Below are 7,877 nucleotides of genomic sequence, written 5' to 3'. Positions count from 1 at the left end.
TGCTATATGCAGAGATGAAGACGAGATTTCAAACAACTTTTAAGAATGTTATTTATCTATAAATTGGGGAAATGAATACCCATAATCAAAACCTCACTAAAATTTTTTTATCACTTTTAAACAGTATTCAATGACAAAAACTCTCTTAATGTGGGACAGACAGTAAACAACTCTCAAGTGTCTCAGCATCTAATACAGAGGGAGTTTTCAATGACTATTCACTTACAGTGATCATTAAATATACATAATTGTATATATGTATGATTATGCAACAGTGTGAGCATGTATTCCTCTGTACAAATCAGAAAAGAGAAAGGAAAAAGGCAACCGAGAGAATGGCAGGAGTACAAAGCTGGGGGTCCTCCAAAGAAGAAGAGAGTATTTAACCTTCAAAACATAACACAAATGAACAAATAAGCAAGGTGATTTTAAATTGCTGGTTCCCATGGGGTGATTTTCTTCCTGGGTCAATCACAGCCCCTTAGTTTATCTGTCATGGCGTGGCCTGGCTTCTTGCCTTTCTCATGCTTCAGGGTGGCCACATCCTTAGGCTGCAACCTTGGGTCTCTCTTTGGGGGAATGAAGCAAAAAAATTTATTTACAGGATTTTTTCAAGAATTAAAGCAGAAATCCATTTTAAGTGTTACTGCAGTGCCTGACTCCTAAGGGCCCTCAATAAATATTTGCTATTATTTATTATTATACACATTGAAAAGAGATACCTTGTATGAGACAGTACTTTGATTTCATCCTATGCTGGGAAGCAATTGCACCTAATGGTCTTACTGCATCCAATCCATCAATCTAAGCCACCATCATCAGCTGCCTAGACCAGGGCCGGTGCTTCCTGACTAGCTTCCTCTTATTCCCTTTTGCCCTCCCTACCCTCTATCCTCCTCACAGAAGCCAAAGTAATCCTATTAAAAATGAATCAATATAATTTGGGGAGGGGGCAATTGGGATAAGATTTTTCTAAGATATTTCTATTTTTGGAAGAAAGGTGAATACATTAATTAACTTTAAAATTTTTTTCCACTTGTTAAGTATCCATGATAAAATTTCAAGGGTTACCTTTAAAAAAACAAAAACAAAGTAGTTAAATGATAAAACAAAAAAACCCGGAACCACTAAAGCCAACTTTTTAAAGGTAAGATAAATAAATAAAATTAATGAAGGGAAATCTGGTGTTCCTATATTACTATGAGATGAAATAGACTTTATCTTAAAGATCATTATTAAGGATAAGTGATAACATTGATAACATTGTATAGAGATAAAGGACTGTTTCATGGGGCTGTAGGTGTAGCTCAGTGGTAGAAGCACTTGCCTAGCTTGTACAAGGCCTGGGTTCAATTGGTTCAATCCCCAGCACCAAAGGAAGGAAGTAAGGAAGGAGGGAGGAAGGGGGGGAAGGAAGGAAGGAAGCACTGCTTCATAATAAAGATATAATAATTCTTCAATCACATGTTTTTAATAATAATAAGGGCTCAGTTTTATAAAGAGAAACATATAAAACTACAGGAGAAGCTGATGAAGTCATAATTAAAATGAGAAATTTCAATAGCTTCCTTTTAATGAAGGATAGGTAAAAGGAGAGAAAAGTCCCAAATATTTATAAGACTTAGAGAACACATTGAGCAAGCTTTATTTGATAAATACATGTGAAAGTCTGAACCCCCAAATTAAATTTCTTTTTCAATCACTAGTCACTCATGTTGAAAGAGAGCAAAGAGATGGCTGCAAGGGCAGAATCGTATTGGAACAATAGCCAAACACTCTTGAGACAAGACTCAGGGGAATGCTCTGGGTCTGCTGTCAGTGCCCCAAGATGAGCCAGAAATGTCAGAAGAACACCTCCATCCTAATTATTTGAGGATCATCTCAGGTGATTTACTGGCTTTCCAATACCTTTTGAAGGTGCTTCTGGCATTGTGTGAAATGCAGTACCTATTGATTGATAGGCTTCCTCTTTTTTCCAGACATTGGCAGAAATAGTGAGGGATAGCCTTTAAAAGACAACCAACTTTTCTTACTGTTCTGCTGATATGCTTCTTAGTACTTTTGGTAGAAAGACACATGTGTGTGTGGTGGGGGGAGCTGGGGATAAAACCAGGGTCTCACATATAACTAGGCAAGTGTTCTACCAGTGAGCTAAGCCCACAACTCAGAAAGATACATTTTTAAGGTAATTCTGCTCTTTGGAATGCTAATATGTGGATTTCATTGTAAAGAAACCATGCAAATAAATTATTTTGAAAAGCTGATGGTTTATTTTTCCTTTTGGAATAAAACATAACAAATTATATTAGATTTTATAGATATTTGTTACATTATTAAGATAATTATTAAATTTGAGGCATTTAAAAAGGCATCTAAAAAGCAAAGAAGAGAAGAAGGAATAGTTAACCTGAGTGAGCAAAGAGTTTTTTGTTTGTAAGAAAATGTCAATTATCTAATACCTAACCAATTTTAAGTCCTGATTTAGTGAAATTTTATTTTGAATATTCTTCATATTACTTTTAGATTATCCAAATTTGAATAAAAGTAACAACCACAGTGGTTTCTCTTATCCATAAGAGATATAATATATGATCCTGGTGGATGCCTGAAATCACAAGAGAACACTGAATCATATTCACACTATGTTTTTTCTTATACATACATACTTATGATACAGTTTAATTTATACATGAGCACAAAAAGAAAACAATAATAATAAAATACAACAATTATAAAAATATGCTGCAATTAAAATTATGTAAATAATTTTTCTCTCAAAAATATCTCATTGTAATTTTTTCCCTTAAAGGAAGTACATTATGGCTTCTCTTTGGGATGTCCAAATTGTCAGTATCACTCCTCTTGCACATTAGAGCCACTATTAAGTAAAATAAGTGTTACTTGAACACAAACACTAATATACCATGACAGTTGGTCTGATAAAAACAATTGCCACTAAGTGACTAATGGAAAGGTAGCATATACCACACGAATATGCTAACAAGGGACTAATTCACATCCCAAACAAGATGAAGTGGGACAGCACAAGTTAATATCATGCTATGCAAAACAGTACACAATTTAAAACTTCTTAATTGTTTATTTCTGAAAGTTTCCACTTCACATTTTCAAACTGCATTTGACCAGTTAATTGAAACGTCTGAAAGTGAAACTTTCAGTTAATTGAAACGTCTGAAAGTGAAACTCCAGAGAAGGGTGACTACTGAAATTCCATTATATTGTGTGTATTGACAGTTCAGTCCTTTTTACTGTTATGCAGAATTATTTTCCATGGATATACAATTCCATATTCATTATTAATAATTGTGTATTCATACATAAAAGTGTATCCGTTTCATTAATTTTTTTTCTATGGAGACCACCACTAAGACCATCATACAAATTGTAGAAATATATTTAGAAGGGACTGTATGATCTAATAAAAAATTATTAGTTTACTAGGTCTGGAAGGGATTATTACATACTTAGCACACCGTAGGTAGATTCCATCACTTCCCTCCCACTGAACAGCATAAGCATAATTAAGGACGTTTCAGGGTAGATACAGTCTTTGCCATTAGAAAAGGAGGCATAAAGAATTACTCTACCTTCATTACTATAATCAGATTAGCTGTATACCTTCTAAAAGCATCTTAACAATAAGAGCCAAAACAGATTTGGGTCAGAAAAACCAAATAGCTACTATATTCCATAACAGAATATTCTAACTAATCAAGATTTTGTCCCATCACATCACAGATTCCAAATGACTGCATATATTCATGTAATCCAAACTTCTGGTCTCAAGAATATTATACACTTCTCTGTTTTCAGTTCTACAATGGCTCCCTGTCACATTAGATTAGATCCATTCTAATGTGACAGGTGTCATATGGTCTATCTCTCTGCAACCTCTCTGAGCTCATCCTTGACAACTCTTCCGTCGTTCCAACCCTACACTATGTTTTTCTAGTGACCTTCTTGCTGTTTTTCAGGAATCATGCTTTCTCCTGCTTCAGGCCTTTGTGAAATTCTTTGATCTTCCTGGCCTGTTTTTCTTCCATAAACCCATAGAGCTGGTTTCCTCGATTCCTGTAGGATTTAAATAGCACTTGGTCTGGTAGGCCTTCCAGAGTCAAACATGGTAGGTATTTGGTAAATTGTGTCAAGTGAATTATTGAGAGGTTTATTTTTTGTTGTTGTTGTTGTTTTTGTTTGTTTTATGAAGCATGTAGAGTTGAATGACTGGTATAAAGAATGTGTACCATGTTAGACCTCCCTTTTTTCTGTCTCTTCAGTGTAGGTAAAATTGAAAATGTTGGTAAACATAAATCTATTCCTGATATTTTTAAACATCTATACTTCAAAAATCTCCATATCAGATGTTTAAAGTTGAAGTTTCTAATTAGGCATTCTACCTCTGAAATAGAACTCCACAAACAAGATGATGATGATGATGATGATGATTGAAGGACATGTGCTATTACTTATTATTCCTATGCATATGCCCACCAATTTTCTCCTCTATGGAAAACACTGCCACAGCAGAAGGAACCTTTAGAGTGAAGGGAAAGAAACTAAAATGTTAAACAGTGGCTAAAGTTTTCCACACTCTTCCAAAGGTTTCTTTTTCTTCTTTCCTGTATTCATGGTAGAATATGAATCGTTCTCAAAATTTGAAGAAGTGTATCAGAGAAAAAAAAACTCCTGTAGAAACAGTGTGACCCAGGAGAATCCTCTTCTGGAGTGTCTTGCATTGTATGCATTTGAGCCATGGAAATCAGCAATAAGATTAGAAACAGAGAAAACAATAATTAATGAACTCTAGTGTGAATCAGAAAGCCTATAATCTAAGGAAATACCTGAGCACAATTGTGAACAACATAACAAGTTCTCTGTAATTGCTGAGTTAATATTAGTGTTTAAAAGAGGATAGGTAAGTGTGGATCAAAGTAAAATGAATAAAGGCTCATTTCACACTGGTATTGTTTCCTTTGCTGTACAGAAACTCTTTAATTTGATGCAATTCTGTTTATGGATTTTTCTATTATTTCTTGAGCTAATTGAGAACTATTCAGGAAATCACTGTCTGTGCCTATGTCTTGAAGTGTTTCTCCAATGTGTTCTTCTAGCAGTTTCCAGGTTTCAGGTCTTATATTGAGTCTTTGATCCATTTTGAGTTGGTTTTTTATTCAGGGGGTGGGAGAGAGAGAGAGAGGGAGAAATCTAGTTTCAATCTTTTACATATGGATATCCAGTTTTCCCAGCATTTGCAGAAAAATGGATGGAACTGAAGATCATCATTAAGGGCTGGGGAGATAGCTCAGTTGGTAGAGTGCTTGCCTTGCATGCAAAAGGCCCTGGGCTCAGTCTCTAGCACCAAAAACAGAATCGTGTTAAGCCAGCCTCAGACACATTTTGCCTTATATGTAGAATGAAGAGAAAAAGGTTATAAGGGGGAGGGGGGAATAAGGGGGGATAGATATGATCAAAGTATATTGTATACATGTACAAACATGCTACAATGAAACACATCATTCTAGGTAGCTAATATGTATTAATTTAAAAAGAAGAAAGAATGGGCAAGACACACAGAACTGGCCAATGAGCAAAGGAGATTCCAACCAGCACTGGTTCAAAAATGACCAAAGCCCAAAGTCAACTACACATTGACATTTCTCATCATTGCTTTTCTTCTGGTTTGAATTACCTGCTCATCCATAGGGCTATCATCTTGTCCTTATGTTGTCTCAGTACAGAACTCACACAATTCCTTCAGATATTAAGGAGGTGAACAGCAAGTTCTGGTCAGACATTTGAGAAATAGAAAAAGAGTCACATCCTGTGAAAAATGATTCTCCAATCCTTGGTTCTATTTAGCAATTCAGCCCTTAGATTGATAAACACAGAAAATTGTGGATATGAGGTATTCAGACTGTCTCTCATAAAAGGAAACCGACTGAGAGTATGTGTTGAATTTTTCTGAATAATTACCCAAATCAACCAGTTCATTCATTATGTCTATATATTTAGGCAGAATTTCTTAAATTAAAATATACAATATATTTCGAAAGTTTAGAAAGTCACTCCCTGAAATGTCAGTGTTTTGAGTCTCAGAAAAATGTTTAGCAAAACAAACTTTTTTTTTTTTTAAACTAAAAAACTGAGATAATAGTACTGCTTTATCACTGGGGATAAATAGAATGACTTGATTAAAATTAATTCCATAAATATAAAGTCGGGGGGGGGAAGGGCTACATGATCTCAATGGTAATTTTGATATAAAAGCTCTATTCCTAAAACTGAATATGTTCATATTTAGTTTTTGAAAATACAATTAATTGTCATTTTAGAAAAAAAAAAGAACCAGACACAATTTGTCTTTGAAACTTCAAAATGCTATGTACTCTGACCACGGCTGACACATCTGATTTTTCTTACCCCTCTGACTGTAGGACTCTGCATTTAACCAAGGCCTTCAGGATCCGTGTTAACAAGAGTTAAGGGAAGACAAGGATCCCTTGGATAGCTCGCCCTCCTCCCCATAGTTAAATTTTATAAAATACCCTGCAGATATAGAGAATGAAAGAGAAGAAAGGAGAAATACCATGTGGTATAAGCTAATAATTACTTATATTCCTAATCAAAGCTCAATATTTTACATGCGTGGTTCACTACTTGGCCCACCCAGGCCCTGAAGCAATTTTTCTTTCTTCAAATTAGGAATTTTCTGATCAAATCAAATGCTGATTCTGTATCTAAAATGATATGTTTTTCCTTTGTGCAAGTGATTAGATCCCACTAAGAAACTAATTGCTGCCATTTCAAATTGCACAAGTACAAAAGAACTTTCCTTAAGAAAAAATTTTTCAGCTTTAGCCTTCATAGTTTTCATCATTTGAAAACCATGTTTTTCATTAGCCATAAAAATGGAAAAGAGCAATTCATTGAAGTAATAAGGCCAACATGAGTAAAATTTCAAATAATTTCAGCTTGTTAGCTGTGTAGCTTCTACTAGATTCTAAGAAACTAGTTTGAATTAAATATAAATTTCTTTTTACAAATGTGTCATCTTCTATCAGTCTTATATTCATGTAGATACTTTAGTACATGTTGACATATTGAAGAAAATTGTCTTCAATTTTACATATTGCCTGTTCACATGGTTAAAGTTTAGTTAGCAACAGGACAACTCTCCACTTGTTTTACCAAATGAATGTAAGTAGTTCAGCCTTTGTGTATCATATATTCTTTCAGTAGGATTATAAAATTTTAGGTTCACTTCTTCTCTACCATTGCCTTCCTTGTTAATGTTAGACACTCTTCTACTATAGATGCACTTTGATGAATGCTGTTTAAATGCAAATTTAACCAGAAAAGATGTAATTGTCAGGTTCTTTAGATAAACAAAAACACACATCCAAATATTTATCATATATTTTATGTAAGTTGGCTCACATTATTATAAAGGCCAATACTTTTTAAAAATTTGTTTTAATTAGTTACACATGACAGTACAATGACCTTGACATATCAAACATTTGAATCAGATGGGATTATAACATCTCATCTTTCTGATTATACAGGTTGTAGAATCACATTGGTCATGCATTCTACATATATACACAGAGTAATAATAATGTCTGTTTCATTCTACTATCCTTCCTATCTCTTTTGTAAAAAATATTTATTTAAAGGCCAAGAATTCTCATGATCTGCTGTCTGTAAGCTGGAAAACCAGGAAAGACAATGATGTAACTCAGGTCAAGGCCAAAGGCCTAAGACCAAAGGGAGCTGATTGTGTAGCTCTTGGTCTGAGTCCCCAAACCCAAGTATCAGGAGCTCCGATGTCAGAGGGAAGATGAATGACCCATTCC

This window comes from Ictidomys tridecemlineatus, chromosome 9 (assembly GCF_052094955.1).
Source record: "Ictidomys tridecemlineatus isolate mIctTri1 chromosome 9, mIctTri1.hap1, whole genome shotgun sequence".
In the NCBI taxonomy this organism is placed as follows: Eukaryota; Metazoa; Chordata; class Mammalia; order Rodentia; family Sciuridae; genus Ictidomys; species Ictidomys tridecemlineatus.
Note: the sequence above shows the minus strand (reverse complement) of the source record.